Raw genomic sequence first — 16,735 nt, 5'->3', positions numbered from 1 at the left:
CCTAGGCCGGCATGCGAAACAGCAACTTCTCCCACATTTCCATCACTATGTTTAAACTTTAGGATACCACCACAAGATTCAACGATTTTCTCACACATCTCTGATCGAGCTAATTTAACGAAAACGGTGCTACTGACAATCGAAAGATGTATCCCGATTATGTCCTCAAGTCCTATCTTTACTTCATCTTCTAACCATAGCTCAACTTCAAAAGATTTAGGTCGGACAAAATTTCTGTCAAAAGTAAACTTCAGTGTGTCTTTCCTACTCGGTTGAGACATCACGAAATCGAGTTCATTTGCAGATCACACCAAAACACTGGTAGACACTGAAGCAAGCGCAGCGACTCACCACACGTAAACAGCGACGGCGCGGCGCGCAGCACAGCACGTCCGACCTCTACCGCGTCCGCCGGCTGACTGCCAACTGAGCTACGCCCCCAAGCACAACCAAGCTGCGCTGTTCTCCGTTCTTTGCTACTCTTATGTGCACGGACACGATGGTTGGTTGGTTTGCAGGGGTGAAGGGACCAGAGTACAAAGGCGCGGACACGTTCACATACGCAAGAGTTCCAAGTAGTTTCGATGCTCTGGTATTACGACTGCAAATTCCGTCCGTTTTTAACGTCTTAAATTGAAGGGACAGTCACAAGTTGCTCCGTTTTCACTCCATGTCGACAATCACACAGCACCTGAGGTAACAAGCACATCTGAAGACCCATTGTGCACTCGACTGTTCATGCCAACTCACTGCCTCGCACTTTACTACTGTGTACCACTCTTGTCGTCCAACTGCAAAAGACTGGGCCACAACAACTTTCCGCGTCTCCATTGCACTGCGCAAACTACGAATCGCTCCCCAAACATGGCACTCACCCACGCAGACGACTTTTCCGACTTTACACGACGCTCACGCTAGTGACAGCCTTATTTAGAGCTTGACGTCGCACACAAGCGAATGAGCACATTTCGCCTACGACTTAGGCCGCCCTCCTAGTGTGGCTGTTCGGTGTCTGCAGGCAGCGAGGGGCTGCAAGCTTCCTGTGTTCGCGCCTATGTCACCTCTGCTTGCTTGTCAGAGACAGAGTATCGCAAAACATACAACTCACTCCATGAATTGATTGCTACGGCATCTGTCATCAGCAGTCACAACTAGCAACACCAGTAGCAGCCGACTGCACGTCAAGAATTGGAATGTGCAGTGGGATTTTTGTGAATTCGGCGCTAGGCTGATCTTTGCGACATAGGATTGAGAATCGTATGGGAACACTTGTACTGTTTCTAAATTAAGTGTAGTGGTGGGAGGAGGGTGCTTCGTGCGCATTACAGCACGCTTGCCAATTGTGGCTGCTAATCGTTGGCTCGTATCTGCCTTGACACATTTTCTGGCTGTGAATTATTCCACTTGCATGGCAGTGTGCGCATGTTGGTGTGTTAAAAATTCTGGAGGCGCTGGGTATCGATCCCAGTACCTCTCGCATGCTAAGCGAGCGCTCTACCATCTGAGCTACGCCCCCTGCTGACGAACTGCGCTACATACAGCCATATCAATGACACAGACCCTTGCACTCCCATTATTCCGCTGACAAACACTACTCTCAATGTGTCCGTGAGGGTGTCTTTCAGGTTACCTGCATTCTGTATCGAATCGTAGTTGGCCAAAATCAAAGTGGCACGCACGACGTCGAAAATAGCGTTCGGCCAACGCTCTGAGGTAGACGAACGTGTTGTCCACTCTCTAGACTTCATTGAGGTTAGGCCGTTATACCTAAGGCAGATTTGCACTCGATGACACCTCGACAACAGCCGGTCCTCACATTTACGTCTTGCTCTCCTTACGTCAGTATACGAGTCTGTGACGCTGGCTTTGCAACATCTTGCGTGCCTTTAGGCTCGCCGCGACCAACACTTACCACGCACTGACCACAAAACATGGAGGCGCCGGGGCTTGAACCCGGGACCTTTCACATGCAAAGCGAACGCTCTACCAACTGAGCTACGCCCCCAAGCACAACCAAGCTGCGCTGTTCTCCGTTCTTTGCTACTCTTATGTGCACGGACACGATGGTTGGTTGGTTTGCAGGGGTGAAGGAACCAGAGTACAAAGGCGCGGACACGTTCACATACGCAAGAGTTCCAAGTAGTTTCGATGCTCTGGTATTACGACTGCAAATTCCGTCCGTTTTTAACGTCTTAAATTGAAGGGACAGTCACAAGTTGCTCCGTTTTCACTCCATGTCGACAATCACACAGCACCTGAGGTAACAAGCACATCTGAAGACCCATTGTGCACTCGACTGTTCATGCCAACTCACTGCCTCGCACTTTACTACTGTGTACCACTCTTGTCGTCCAACTGCAAAAGACTGGGCCACAACAACTTTCCGCGTCTCCATTGCACTGCGCAAACTACGAATCGCTCCCCAAACATGGCACTCACCCACGCAGACGACTTTTCCGACTTTACACGACGCTCACGCTAGTGACAGCCTTATTTAGAGCTTGACGTCGCACACAAGCGAATGAGCACATTTCGCCTACGACTTAGGCCGCCCTCCTAGTGTGGCTGTTCGGTGTCTGCAGGCAGCGAGGGGCTGCAAGCTTCCTGTGTTCGCGCCTATGTCACCTCTGCTTGCTTGTCAGAGACAGAGTATCGCAAAACATACAACTCACTCCATGAATTGATTGCTACGGCATCTGTCATCAGCAGTCACAACTAGCAACACCAGTAGCAGCCGACTGCACGTCAAGAATTGGAATGTGCAGTGGGATTTTTGTGAATTCGGCGCTAGGCTGATCTTTGCGACATAGGTTTGAGAATCTTATGGGAACACTTGTACTGTTTCTAAATTAAGTGTAGTGGTGGGAGGAGGGTGCTTCGTGCGCATTACAGCACGCTTGCCAATTGTGGCTGCTAATCGTTGGCTCGTATCTGCCTTGACACATTTTCTGGCTGTGAATTATTCCACTTGCATGGCAGTGTGCGCATGTTGGTGTGTTAAAAATTCTGGAGGCGCTGGGTATCGATCCCAGTACCTCTCGCATGCTAAGCGAGCGCTCTACCATCTGAGCTACGCCCCCTGCTGACGAACTGCGCTACATACAGCCATATCAATGACACAGACCCTTGCACTCCCATTATTCCGCTGACAAACACTACTCTCAATGTGTCCGTGAGGGTGTCTTTCAGGTTTCCTGCATTCTGTATCGAATCGTAGTTGGCCAAAATCAAAGTGGCACGCACGACGTCGAAAATAGCGTTCGGCCAACGCTCTGAGGTAGACGAACGTGTTGTCCACTCTCTAGACTTCATTGAGGTTAGGCCGTTATACCTAAGGCAGATTTGCACTCGATGACACCTCGACAACAGCCGGTCCTCACATTTACGTCTTGCTCTCCTTACGTCAGTATACGAGTCTGTGACGCTGGCTTTGCAACATCTTGCGTGCCTTTAGGCTCGCCGCGACCAACACTTACCACGCACTGACCACAAAACATGGAGGCGCCGGGGCTTGAACCCGGGACCTTTCACATGCAAAGCGAACGCTCTACCAACTGAGCTACGCCCCCAAGCACAACCAAGCTGCGCTGTTCTCCGTTCTTTGCTACTCTTTTGTGCACGGACACGATGGTTGGTTGGTTTGCAGGGGTGAAGGGACCAGAGTACAAAGGCGCGGACACGTTCACATACGCAAGAGTTCCAAGTAGTTTCGATGCTCTGGTATTACGACTGCAAATTCCGTCCGTTTTTAACGTCTTAAATTGAAGGGACAGTCACAAGTTGCTCCGTTTTCACTCCATGTCGACAATCACACAGCACCTGAGGTAACAAGCACATCTGAAGACCCATTGTGCACTCGACTGTTCATGCCAACTCACTGCCTCGCACTTTACTACTGTGTACCACTCTTGTCGTCCAACTGCAAAAGACTGGGCCACAACAACTTTCCGCGTCTCCATTGCACTGCGCAAACTACGAATCGCTCCCCAAACATGGCACTCACCCACGCAGACGACTTTTCCGACTTTACACGACGCTCACGCTAGTGACAGCCTTATTTAGAGCTTGACGTCGCACACAAGCGAATGAGCACATTTCGCCTACGACTTAGGCCGCCCTCCTAGTGTGGCTGTTCGGTGTCTGCAGGCAGCGAGGGGCTGCAAGCTTCCTGTGTTCGCGCCTATGTCACCTCTGCTTGCTTGTCAGAGACAGAGTATCGCAAAACATACAACTCACTCCATGAATTGATTGCTACGGCATCTGTCATCAGCAGTCACAACTAGCAACACCAGTAGCAGCCGACTGCACGTCAAGAATTGGAATGTGCAGTGGGATTTTTGTGAATTCGGCGCTAGGCTGATCTTTGCGACATAGGTTTGAGAATCTTATGGGAACACTTGTAATGTTTCTAAATTAAGTGTAGTGGTGGGAGGAGGGTGCTTCGTGCGCATTACAGCACGCTTGCCAATTGTGGCTGCTAATCGTTGGCTCGTATCTGCCTTGACACATTTTCTGGCTGTGAATTATTCCACTTGCATGGCAGTGTGCGCATGTTGGTGTGTTAAAAATTCTGGAGGCGCTGGGTATCGATCCCAGTACCTCTCGCATGCTAAGCGAGCGCTCTACCATCTGAGCTACGCCCCCTGCTGACGAACTGCGCTACATACAGCCATATCAATGACACAGACCCTTGCACTCCCATTATTCCGCTGACAAACACTACTCTCAATGTGTCCGTGAGGGTGTCTTTCAGGTTTCCTGCATTCTGTATCGAATCGTAGTTGGCCAAAATCAAAGTGGCACGCACGACGTCGAAAATAGCGTTCGGCCAACGCTCTGAGGTAGACGAACGTGTTGTCCACTCTCTAGACTTCATTGAGGTTAGGCCGTTATACCTAAGGCAGATTTGCACTCGATGACACCTCGACAACAGCCGGTCCTCACATTTACGTCTTGCTCTCCTTACGTCAGTATACGAGTCTGTGACGCTGGCTTTGCAACATCATGCGTGCCTTTAGGCTCGCCGCGACCAACACTTACCACGCACTGACCACAAAACATGGAGGCGCCGGGGCTTGAACCCGGGACCTTTCACATGCAAAGCGAACGCTCTACCAACTGAGCTACGCCCCCAAGCACAACCAAGCTGCGCTGTTCTCCGTTCTTTGCTACTCTTATGTGCACGGACACGATGGTTGGTTGGTTTGCAGGGGTGAAGGGACCAGAGTACAAAGGCGCGGACACGTTCACATACGCAAGAGTTCCAAGTAGTTTCGATGCTCTGGTATTACGACTGCAAATTCCGTCCGTTTTTAACGTCTTAAATTGAAGGGACAGTCACAAGTTGCTCCGTTTTCACTCCATGTCGACAATCACACAGCACCTGAGGTAACAAGCACATCTGAAGACCCATTGTGCACTCGACTGTTCATGCCAACTCACTGCCTCGCACTTTACTACTGTGTACCACTCTTGTCGTCCAACTGCAAAAGACTGGGCCACAACAACTTTCCGCGTCTCCATTGCACTGCGCAAACTACGAATCGCTCCCCAAACATGGCACTCACCCACGCAGACGACTTTTCCGACTTTACACGACGCTCACGCTAGTGACAGCCTTATTTAGAGCTTGACGTCGCACACAAGCGAATGAGCACATTTCGCCTACGACTTAGGCCGCCCTCCTAGTGTGGCTGTTCGGTGTCTGCAGGCAGCGAGGGGCTGCAAGCTTCCTGTGTTCGCGCCTATGTCACCTCTGCTTGCTTGTCAGAGACAGAGTATCGCAAAACATACAACTCACTCCATGAATTGATTGCTACGGCATCTGTCATCAGCAGTCACAACTAGCAACACCAGTAGCAGCCGACTGCACGTCAAGAATTGGAATGTGCAGTGGGATTTTTGTGAATTCGGCGCTAGGCTGATCTTTGCGACATAGGATTGAGAATCGTATGGGAACACTTGTACTGTTTCTAAATTAAGTGTAGTGGTGGGAGGAGGGTGCTTCGTGCGCATTACAGCACGCTTGCCAATTGTGGCTGCTAATCGTTGGCTCGTATCTGCCTTGACACATTTTCTGGCTGTGAATTATTCCACTTGCATGGCAGTGTGCGCATGTTGGTGTGTTAAAAATTCTGGAGGCGCTGGGTATCGATCCCAGTACCTCTCGCATGCTAAGCGAGCGCTCTACCATCTGAGCTACGCCCCCTGCTGACGAACTGCGCTACATACAGCCATATCAATGACACAGACCCTTGCACTCCCATTATTCCGCTGACAAACACTACTCTCAATGTGTCCGTGAGGGTGTCTTTCAGGTTTCCTGCATTCTGTATCGAATCGTAGTTGGCCAAAATCAAAGTGGCACGCACGACGTCGAAAATAGCGTTCGGCCAACGCTCTGAGGTAGACGAACGTGTTGTCCACTCTCTAGACTTCATTGAGGTTAGGCCGTTATACCTAAGGCAGATTTGCACTCGATGACACCTCGACAACAGCCGGTCCTCACATTTACGTCTTGCTCTCCTTACGTCAGTATACGAGTCTGTGACGCTGGCTTTGCAACATCTTGCGTGCCTTTAGGCTCGCCGCGACCAACACTTACCACGCACTGACCACAAAACATGGAGGCGCCGGGGCTTGAACCCGGGACCTTTCACATGCAAAGCGAACGCTCTACCAACTGAGCTACGCCCCCAAGCACAACCAAGCTGCGCTGTTCTCCGTTCTTTGCTACTCTTATGTGCACGGACACGATGGTTGGTTGGTTTGCAGGGGTGAAGGGACCAGAGTACAAAGGCGCGGACACGTTCACATACGCAAGAGTTCCAAGTAGTTTCGATGCTCTGGTATTACGACTGCAAATTCCGTCCGTTTTTAACGTCTTAAATTGAAGGGACAGTCACAAGTTGCTCCGTTTTCACTCCATGTCGACAATCACACAGCACCTGAGGTAACAAGCACATCTGAAGACCCATTGTGCACTCGACTGTTCATGCCAACTCACTGCCTCGCACTTTACTACTGTGTACCACTCTTGTCGTCCAACTGCAAAAGACTGGGCCACAACAACTTTCCGCGTCTCCATTGCACTGCGCAAACTACGAATCGCTCCCCAAACATGGCACTCACCCACGCAGACGACTTTTCCGACTTTACACGACGCTCACGCTAGTGACAGTCTTATTTAGAGCTTGACGTCGCACACAAGCGAATGAGCACATTTCGCCTACGACTTAGGCCGCCCTCCTAGTGTGGCTGTTCGGTGTCTGCAGGCAGCGAGGGGCTGCAAGCTTCCTGTGTTCGCGCCTATGTCACCTCTGCTTGCTTGTCAGAGACAGAGTATCGCAAAACATACAACTCACTCCATGAATTGATTGCTACGGCATCTGTCATCAGCAGTCACAACTAGCAACACCAGTAGCAGCCGACTGCACGTCAAGAATTGGAATGTGCAGTGGGATTTTTGTGAATTCGGCGCTAGGCTGATCTTTGCGACATAGGTTTGAGAATCTTATGGGAACACTTGTACTGTTTCTAAATTAAGTGTAGTGGTGGGAGGAGGGTGCTTCGTGCGCATTACAGCACGCTTGCCAATTGTGGCTGCTAATCGTTGGCTCGTATCTGCCTTGACACATTTTCTGGCTGTGAATTATTCCACTTGCATGGCAGTGTGCGCATGTTGGTGTGTTAAAAATTCTGGAGGCGCTGGGTATCGATCCCAGTACCTCTCGTATGCTAAGCGAGCGCTCTACCATCTGAGCTACGCCCCCTGCTGACGAACTGCGCTACATACAGCCATATCAATGACACAGACCCTTGCACTCCCATTATTCCGCTGACAAACACTACTCTCAATGTGTCCGTGAGGGTGTCTTTCAGGTTTCCTGCATTCTGTATCGAATCGTAGTTGGCCAAAATCAAAGTGGCACGCACGACGTCGAAAATAGCGTTCGGCCAACGCTCTGAGGTAGACGAACGTGTTGTCCACTCTCTAGACTTCATTGAGGTTAGGCCGTTATACCTAAGGCAGATTTGCACTCGATGACACCTCGACAACAGCCGGTCCTCACATTTACGTCTTGCTCTCCTTACGTCAGTATACGAGTCTGTGACGCTGGCTTTGCAACATCTTGCGTGCCTTTAGGCTCGCCGCGACCAACACTTACCACGCACTGACCACAAAACATGGAGGCGCCGGGGCTTGAACCCGGGACCTTTCACATGCAAAGCGAACGCTCTACCAACTGAGCTACGCCCCCAAGCACAACCAAGCTGCGCTGTTCTCCGTTCTTTGCTACTCTTATGTGCACGGACACGATGGTTGGTTGGTTTGCAGGGGTGAAGGGACCAGAGTACAAAGGCGCGGACACGTTCACATACGCAAGAGTTCCAAGTAGTTTCGATGCTCTGGTATTACGACTGCAAATTCCGTCCGTTTTTAACGTCTTAAATTGAAGGGACAGTCACAAGTTGCCCCGTTTTCACTCCATGTCGACAATCACACAGCACCTGAGGTAACAAGCACATCTGAAGACCCATTGTGCACTCGACTGTTCATGCCAACTCACTGCCTCGCACTTTACTACTGTGTACCACTCTTGTCGTCCAACTGCAAAAGACTGGGCCACAACAACTTTCCGCGTCTCCATTGCACTGCGCAAACTACGAATCGCTCCCCAAACATGGCACTCACCCACGCAGACGACTTTTCCGACTTTACACGACGCTCACGCTAGTGACAGCCTTATTTAGAGCTTGACGTCGCACACAAGCGAATGAGCACATTTCGCCTACGACTTAGGCCGCCCTCCTAGTGTGGCTGTTCGGTGTCTGCAGGCAGCGAGGGGCTGCAAGCTTCCTGTGTTCGCGCCTATGTCACCTCTGCTTGCTTGTCAGAGACAGAGTATCGCAAAACATACAACTCACTCCATGAATTGATTGCTACGGCATCTGTCATCAGCAGTCACAACTAGCAACACCAGTAGCAGCCGACTGCACGTCAAGAATTGGAATGTGCAGTGGGATTTTTGTGAATTCGGCGCTAGGCTGATCTTTGCGACATAGGATTGAGAATCGTATGGGAACAATTGTACTGTTTCTAAATTAAGTGTAGTGGTGGGAGGAGGGTGCTTCGTGCGCATTACAGCACGCTTGCCAATTGTGGCTGCTAATCGTTGGCTCGTATCTGCCCTGACACATTTTCTGGCTGTGAATTATTCCACTTGCATGGCAGTGTGCGCATGTTGGTGTGTTAAAAATTCTGGAGGCGCTGGGAATCGATCCTAGTACCTCTCGCATGCTAAGAGAGCGCTCTACCATCTGAGCTACGCCCCCTGCTGACGAACTGCGCTACATACAGCCATATCAATGACACAGACCCTTGCACTCCCATTATTCCGCTGACAAACACTACTCTCAATGTGTCCGTGAGGGTGTCTTTCAGGTTTCCTGCATTCTGTATCGAATCGTAGTTGGCCAAAATCAAAGTGGCACGCACGACGTCGAAAATAGCGTTCGGCCAACGCTCTGAGGTAGACGAACGTGTTGTCCACTCTCTAGACTTCATTGAGGTTAGGCCGTTATACCTAAGGCAGATTTGCACTCGATGACACCTCGACAACAGCCGGTCCTCACATTTACGTCTTGCTCTCCTTACGTCAGTATACGAGTCTGTGACGCTGGCTTTGCAACATCTTGCGTGCCTTTAGGCTCGCCGCGACCAACACTTACCACGCACTGACCACAAAACATGGAGGCGCCGGGGCTTGAACCCGGGACCTTTCACATGCAAAGCGAACGCTCTACCAACTGAGCTACGCCCCCAAGCACAACCAAGCTGCGCTGTTCTCCGTTCTTTGCTACTCTTATGTGCACGGACACGATGGTTGGTTGGTTTGCAGGGGTGAAGGGACCAGAGTACAAAGGCGCGGACACGTTCACATACGCAAGAGTTCCAAGTAGTTTCGATGCTCTGGTATTACGACTGCAAATTCCGTCCGTTTTTAACGTCTTAAATTGAAGGGACAGTCACAAGTTGCCCCGTTTTCACTCCATGTCGACAATCACACAGCACCTGAGGTAACAAGCACATCTGAAGACCCATTGTGCACTCGACTGTTCATGCCAACTCACTGCCTCGCACTTTACTACTGTGTACCACTCTTGTCGTCCAACTGCAAAAGACTGGGCCACAACAACTTTCCGCGTCTCCATTGCACTGCGCAAACTACGAATCGCTCCCCAAACATGGCACTCACCCACGCAGACGACTTTTCCGACTTTACACGACGCTCACGCTAGTGACAGCCTTATTTAGAGCTTGACGTCGCACACAAGCGAATGAGCACATTTCGCCTACGACTTAGGCCGCCCTCCTAGTGTGGCTGTTCGGTGTCTGCAGGCAGCGAGGGGCTGCAAGCTTCCTGTGTTCGCGCCTATGTCACCTCTGCTTGCTTGACAGAGACAGAGTATCGCAAAACATACAACTCACTCCATGAATTGATTGCTACGGCATCTGTCATCAGCAGTCACAACTAGCAACACCAGTAGCAGCCGACTGCACGTCAAGAATTGGAATGTGCAGTGGGATTTTTGTGAATTCGGCGCTAGGCTGATCTTTGCGACATAGGATTGAGAATCGTATGGGAACAATTGTACTGTTTCTAAATTAAGTGTAGTGGTGGGAGGAGGGTGCTTCGTGCGCATTACAGCACGCTTGCCAATTGTGGCTGCTAATCGTTGGCTCGTATCTGCCCTGACACATTTTCTGGCTGTGAATTATTCCACTTGCATGGCAGTGTGCGCATGTTGGTGTGTTAAAAATTCTGGAGGCGCTGGGAATCGATCCCAGTACCTCTCGCATGCTAAGAGAGCGCTCTACCATCTGAGCTACGCCCCCTGCTGACGAACTGCGCTACATACAGCCATATCAATGACACAGACCCTTGCACTCCCATTATTCCGCTGACAAACACTACTCTCAATGTGTCCGTGAGGGTGTCTTTCAGGTTTCCTGCATTCTGTATCGAATCGTAGTTGGCCAAAATCAAAGTGGCACGCACGACGTCGAAAATAGCGTTCGGCCAACGCTCTGAGGTAGACGAACGTGTTGTCCACTCTCTAGACTTCATTGAGGTTAGGCCGTTATACCGAAGGCAGATTTGCACTCGATGACACCTCGACAACAGCCGGTCCTCACATTTACGTCTTGCTCTCCTTACGTCAGTATACGAGTCTGTGACGCTGGCTTTGCAACATCTTGCGTGCCTTTAGGCTCGCCGCGACCAACACTTACCACGCACTGACCACAAAACACGGAGGCGCCGGGGCTTGAACCCGGGACCTTTCACATGCAAAGCGAACGCTCTACCAACTGAGCTACGCCCCCAAGCACAACCAAGCTGCGCTGTTCTCCGTTCTTTGCTACTCTTATGTGCACGGACACGATGGTTGGTTGGTTTGCAGGGGTGAAGGGACAAGAGTACAAAGGCGCGGACACGTTCACATACGCAAGAGTTCCAAGTAGTTTCGATGCTCTGGTATTACGACTGCAAATTCCGTCCGTTTTTAACGTCTTAAATTGAAGGGACAGTCACAAGTTGCTCCGTTTTCACTCCATGTCGACAATCACACAGCACCTGAGGTAACAAGCACATCTGAAGACCCATTGTGCACTCGACTGTTCATGCCAACTCACTGCCTCGCACTTTACTACTGTGTACCACTCTTGTCGTCCAACTGCAAAAGACTGGGCCACAACAACTTTCCGCGTCTCCATTGCACTGCGCAAACTACGAATCGCTCCCCAAACATGGCACTCACCCACGCAGACGACTTTTCCGACTTTACACGACGCTCACGCTAGTGACAGCCTTATTTAGAGCTTGACGTCGCACACAAGCGAATGAGCACATTTCGCCTACGACTTAGGCCGCCCTCCTAGTGTGGCTGTTCGGTGTCTGCAGGCAGCGAGGGGCTGCAAGCTTCCTGTGTTCGCGCCTATGTCACCTCTGCTTGCTTGTCAGAGACAGAGTATCGCAAAACATACAACTCACTCCATGAATTGATTGCTACGGCATCTGTCATCAGCAGTCACAACTAGCAACACCAGTAGCAGCCGACTGCACGTCAAGAATTGGAATGTGCAGTGGGATTTTTGTGAATTCGGCGCTAGGCTGATCTTTGCGACATAGGATTGAGAATCGTATGGGAACACTTGTACTGTTTCTAAATTAAGTGTAGTGGTGGGAGGAGGGTGCTTCGTGCGCATTACAGCACGCTTGCCAATTGTGGCTGCTAATCGTTGGCTCGTATCTGCCTTGACACATTTTCTGGCTGTGAATTATTCCACTTGCATGGCAGTGTGCGCATGTTGGTGTGTTAAAAATTCTAGAGGCGCTGGGTATCGATCCCAGTACCTCTCGCATGCTAAGCGAGCGCTCTACCATCTGAGCTACGCCTCCTGCTGACGAACTGCGCTACATACAGCCATATCAATGACACAGACCCTTGCACTCCCATTATTCCGCTGACAAACACTACTCTCAATGTGTCCGTGAGGGTGTCTTTCAGGTTTCCTGCATTCTGTATCGAATCGTAGTTGGCCAAAATCAAAGTGGCACGCACGACGTCGAAAATAGCGTTCGGCCAACGCTCTGAGGTAGACGAACGTGTTGTCCACTCTCTAGACTTCATTGAGGTTAGGCCGTTATACCTAAGGCAGATTTGCACTCGATGACACCTCGACAACAGCCGGTCCTCACATTTACGTCTTGCTCTCCTTACGTCAGTATACGAGTCTGTGACGCTGGCTTTGCAACATCTTGCGTGCCTTTAGGCTCGCCGCGACCAACACTTACCACGCACTGACCACAAAACATGGAGGCGCCGGGGCTTGAACCCGGGACCTTTCACATGCAAAGCGAACGCTCTACCAACTGAGCTACGCCCCCAAGCACAACCAAGCTGCGTTGTTCTCCGTTCTTTGCTACTCTTATGTGCACGGACACGATGGTTGGTTGGTTTGCAGGGGTGAAGGGACCAGAGTACAAAGGCGCGGACACGTTCACATACGCAAGAGTTCCAAGTAGTTTCGATGCTCTGGTATTACGACTGCAAATTCCGTCCGTTTTTAACGTCTTAAATTGAAGGGACAGTCACAAGTTGCTCCGTTTTCACTCCATGTCGACAATCACACAGCACCTGAGGTAACAAGCACATCTGAAGACCCATTGTGCACTCGACTGTTCATGCCAACTCACTGCCTCGCACTTTACTACTGTGTACCACTCTTGTCGTCCAACTGCAAAAGACTGGGCCACAACAACTTTCCGCGTCTCCATTGCACTGCGCAAACTACGAATCGCTCCCCAAACATGGCACTCACCCACGCAGACGACTTTTCCGACTTTACACGACGCTCACGCTAGTGACAGCCTTATTTAGAGCTTGACGTCGCACACAAGCGAATGAGCACATTTCGCCTACGACTTAGGCCGCCCTCCTAGTGTGGCTGTTCGGTGTCTGCAGGCAGCGAGGGGCTGCAAGCTTCCTGTGTTCGCGCCTATGTCACCTCTGCTTGCTTGTCACAGACAGAGTATCGCAAAACATACAACTCACTCCATGAATTGATTGCTACGGCATCTGTCATCAGCAGTCACAACTAGCAACACCAGTAGCAGCCGACTGCACGTCAAGAATTGGAATGTGCAGTGGGATTTTTGTGAATTCGGCGCTAGGCTGATCTTTGCGACATAGGTTTGAGAATCTTATGGGAACACTTGTACTGTTTCTAAATTAAGTGTAGTGGTGGGAGGAGGGTGCTTCGTGCGCATTACAGCACGCTTGCCAATTGTGGCTGCTAATCGTTGGCTCGTATCTGCCTTGACACATTTTCTGGCTGTGAATTATTCCACTTGCATGGCAGTGTGCGCATGTTGGTGTGTTAAAAATTCTGGAGGCGCTGGGTATCGATCCCAGTACCTCTCGCATGCTAAGCGAGCGCTCTACCATCTGAGCTACGCCCCCTGCTGACGAACTGCGCTACATACAGCCATATCAATGACACAGACCCTTGCACTCCCATTATTCCGCTGACAAACACTACTCTCAATGTGTCCGTGAGGGTGTCTTTCAGGTTTCCTGCATTCTGTATCGAATCGTAGTTGGCCAAAATCAAAGTGGCACGCACGACGTCGAAAATAGCGTTCGGCCAACGCTCTGAGGTAGACGAACGTGTTGTCCACTCTCTAGACTTCATTGAGGTTAGGCCGTTATACCTAAGGCAGATTTGCACTCGATGACACCTCGACAACAGCCGGTCCTCACATTTACGTCTTGCTCTCCTTACGTCAGTATACGAGTCTGTGACGCTGGCTTTGCAACATCTTGCGTGCCTTTAGGCTCGCCGCGACCAACACTTACCACGCACTGACCACAAAACATGGAGGCGCCGGGGCTTGAACCCGGGACCTTTCACATGCAAAGCGAACGCTCTACCAACTGAGCTACGCCCCCAAGCACAACCAAGCTGCGCTGTTCTCCGTTCTTTGCTACTCTTATGTGCACGGACACGATGGTTGGTTGGTTTGCAGGGGTGAAGGGACCAGAGTACAAAGGCGCGGACACGTTCACATACGCAAGAGGTCCAAGTAGTTTCGATGCTCTGGTATTACGACTGCAAATTCCGTCCGTTTTTAACGTCTTAAATTGAAGGGACAGTCACAAGTTGCTCCGTTTTCACTCCATGTCGACAATCACACAGCACCTGAGGTAACAAGCACATCTGAAGACCCATTGTGCACTCGACTGTTCATGCCAACTCACTGCCTCGCACTTTACTACTGTGTACCACTCTTGTCGTCCAACTGCAAAAGACTGGGCCACAACAACTTTCGGCGTCTCCATTGCACTGCGCAAACTACGAATCGCTCCCCAAACATGGCACTCACCCACGCAGACGACTTTTCCGACTTTACACGACGCTCACGCTAGTGACAGCCTTATTTAGAGCTTGACGTCGCACACAAGCGAATGAGCACATTTCGCCTACGACTTAGGCCGCCCTCCTAGTGTGGCTGTTCGGTGTCTGCAGGCAGCGAGGGGCTGCAAGCTTCCTGTGTTCGCGCCTATGTCACCTCTGCTTGCTTGTCAGAGACAGAGTATCGCAAAACATACAACTCACTCCATGAATTGATTGCTACGGCATCTGTCATCAGCAGTCACAACTAGCAACACCAGTAGCAGCCGACTGCACGTCAAGAATTGGAATGTGCAGTGGGATTTTTGTGAATTCGGCGCTAGGCTGATCTTTGCGACATAGGTTTGAGAATCTTATGGGAACACTTGTACTGTTTCTAAATTAAGTGTAGTGGTGGGAGGAGGGTGCTTCGTGCGCATTACAGCACGCTTGCCAATTGTGGCTGCTAATCGTTGGCTCGTATCTGCCTTGACACATTTTCTGGCTGTGAATTATTCCACTTGCATGGCAGTGTGCGCATGTTGGTGTGTTAAAAATTCTGGAGGCGCTGGGTATCGATCCCAGTACCTCTCGCATGCTAAGCGAGCACTCTACCATCTGAGCTACGCCCCCTGCTGACGAACTGCGCTACATACAGCCATATCAATGACACAGACCCTTGCACTCCCATTATTCCGCTGACAAACACTACTCTCAATGTGTCCGTGACGGTGTCTTTCAGGTTTCCTGCATTCTGTATCGAATCGTAGTTGGCCAAAATCAAAGTGGCACGCACGACGTCGAAAATAGCGTTCGGCCAACGCTCTGAGGTTGACGAACGTGTTGTCCACTCTCTAGACTTCATTGAGGTTAGGCCGTTATACCTAAGGCAGATTTGCACTCGATGACACCTCGACAACAGCCGGTCCTCACATTTACGTCTTGCTCTCCTTACGTCAGTATACGAGTCTGTGACGCTGGCTTTGCAACATCTTGCGTGCCTTTAGGCTCGCCGCGACCAACACTTACCACGCACTGACCACAAAACATGGAGGCGCCGGGGCTTGAACCCGGGACCTTTCACATGCAAAGCGAACGCTCTACCAACTGAGCTACGCCCCCAAGCTGCGCTGTTGTCCGTTCTTTGCTACTCTTATGTGCACGGACACGATGGTTGGTTGGTTTGCAGGGGTGAAGGGACCAGAGTACAAAGGCGCGGACACGTTCACATACGCAAGAGTTCCAAGTAGTTTCGATGCTCTGGTATTACGACTGCAAATTCCGTCCGTTTTTAACGTCTTAAATTGAAGGGACAGTCACAAGTTGCTCCGTTTTCACTCCATGTCGACAATCACACAGCACCTGAGGTAACAAGCACATCTGAAGACCCATTGTGCACTCGACTGTTCATGCCAACTCACTGCCTCGCACTTTACTACTGTGTACCACTCTTGTCGTCCAACTGCAAAAGACTGGGCCACAACAACTTTCCGCGTCTCCATTGCACTGCGCAAACTACGAAACGCTCCCCAAACATGGCACTCACCCACGCAGACGACTTTTCCGACTTTACACGACGCTCACGCAACGCTCACGCTAGTGACAGCCTTATTTAGAGCTTGACGTCGCACACAAGCGAATGAGCACATTTCGCCTACGACTTAGGCCGCCCTCCTAGTGTGGCTGTTCGGTGTCTGCAGGCAGCGAGGGGCTGCAAGCTTCCTGTGTTCGCGCCTATGTCACCTCTGCTTGCTTGTCAGAGACAGAGTATCGCAA

The 16,735-nt window shown here is 50.8% G+C and overlaps 19 non-coding genes across 19 annotated transcripts; all 19 read right to left on the bottom strand.

Moving 5' to 3' along the window:
- Window positions 1–1,443: 1,443 nt before the first annotated feature.
- On the bottom strand, window positions 1,444–1,516 carry Trnaa-agc. Its single transcript has one exon. It is a non-coding gene; the product is annotated as a tRNA-Ala (tRNA).
- A 416-nt stretch (window positions 1,517–1,932) lies between these two features.
- Window positions 1,933–2,005, bottom strand: Trnaa-ugc. Its single transcript has one exon. It is a non-coding gene; the product is annotated as a tRNA-Ala (tRNA).
- A 1,002-nt stretch (window positions 2,006–3,007) lies between these two features.
- Trnaa-agc lies at window positions 3,008–3,080 on the bottom strand. Its single transcript has one exon. It is a non-coding gene; the product is annotated as a tRNA-Ala (tRNA).
- A 416-nt stretch (window positions 3,081–3,496) lies between these two features.
- Window positions 3,497–3,569, bottom strand: Trnaa-ugc. The gene has a single exon. It is a non-coding gene; the product is annotated as a tRNA-Ala (tRNA).
- A 1,002-nt stretch (window positions 3,570–4,571) lies between these two features.
- Trnaa-agc lies at window positions 4,572–4,644 on the bottom strand. The gene has a single exon. It is a non-coding gene; the product is annotated as a tRNA-Ala (tRNA).
- A 416-nt stretch (window positions 4,645–5,060) lies between these two features.
- On the bottom strand, window positions 5,061–5,133 carry Trnaa-ugc. Its single transcript has one exon. It is a non-coding gene; the product is annotated as a tRNA-Ala (tRNA).
- A 1,002-nt stretch (window positions 5,134–6,135) lies between these two features.
- On the bottom strand, window positions 6,136–6,208 carry Trnaa-agc. The gene has a single exon. It is a non-coding gene; the product is annotated as a tRNA-Ala (tRNA).
- A 416-nt stretch (window positions 6,209–6,624) lies between these two features.
- Window positions 6,625–6,697, bottom strand: Trnaa-ugc. The gene has a single exon. It is a non-coding gene; the product is annotated as a tRNA-Ala (tRNA).
- Window positions 6,698–7,699: 1,002 nt separating this feature from the next.
- Trnaa-agc lies at window positions 7,700–7,772 on the bottom strand. Its single transcript has one exon. It is a non-coding gene; the product is annotated as a tRNA-Ala (tRNA).
- A 416-nt stretch (window positions 7,773–8,188) lies between these two features.
- Trnaa-ugc lies at window positions 8,189–8,261 on the bottom strand. Its single transcript has one exon. It is a non-coding gene; the product is annotated as a tRNA-Ala (tRNA).
- A 1,491-nt stretch (window positions 8,262–9,752) lies between these two features.
- On the bottom strand, window positions 9,753–9,825 carry Trnaa-ugc. The gene has a single exon. It is a non-coding gene; the product is annotated as a tRNA-Ala (tRNA).
- Window positions 9,826–10,827: 1,002 nt separating this feature from the next.
- On the bottom strand, window positions 10,828–10,900 carry Trnaa-agc. The gene has a single exon. It is a non-coding gene; the product is annotated as a tRNA-Ala (tRNA).
- A 416-nt stretch (window positions 10,901–11,316) lies between these two features.
- Trnaa-ugc lies at window positions 11,317–11,389 on the bottom strand. The gene has a single exon. It is a non-coding gene; the product is annotated as a tRNA-Ala (tRNA).
- A 1,002-nt stretch (window positions 11,390–12,391) lies between these two features.
- Trnaa-agc lies at window positions 12,392–12,464 on the bottom strand. The gene has a single exon. It is a non-coding gene; the product is annotated as a tRNA-Ala (tRNA).
- A 416-nt stretch (window positions 12,465–12,880) lies between these two features.
- Window positions 12,881–12,953, bottom strand: Trnaa-ugc. Its single transcript has one exon. It is a non-coding gene; the product is annotated as a tRNA-Ala (tRNA).
- A 1,002-nt stretch (window positions 12,954–13,955) lies between these two features.
- Trnaa-agc lies at window positions 13,956–14,028 on the bottom strand. Its single transcript has one exon. It is a non-coding gene; the product is annotated as a tRNA-Ala (tRNA).
- Window positions 14,029–14,444: 416 nt separating this feature from the next.
- Trnaa-ugc lies at window positions 14,445–14,517 on the bottom strand. Its single transcript has one exon. It is a non-coding gene; the product is annotated as a tRNA-Ala (tRNA).
- A 1,002-nt stretch (window positions 14,518–15,519) lies between these two features.
- Window positions 15,520–15,592, bottom strand: Trnaa-agc. The gene has a single exon. It is a non-coding gene; the product is annotated as a tRNA-Ala (tRNA).
- Window positions 15,593–16,008: 416 nt separating this feature from the next.
- Window positions 16,009–16,081, bottom strand: Trnaa-ugc. Its single transcript has one exon. It is a non-coding gene; the product is annotated as a tRNA-Ala (tRNA).
- Window positions 16,082–16,735: the final 654 nt, after the last annotated feature.

This window comes from Schistocerca piceifrons, chromosome 9 (assembly GCF_021461385.2).
Source record: "Schistocerca piceifrons isolate TAMUIC-IGC-003096 chromosome 9, iqSchPice1.1, whole genome shotgun sequence".
Taxonomy (NCBI): domain Eukaryota; kingdom Metazoa; phylum Arthropoda; class Insecta; order Orthoptera; family Acrididae; genus Schistocerca; species Schistocerca piceifrons.
This window is presented reverse-complemented; position numbering and strand designations above follow the sequence as displayed.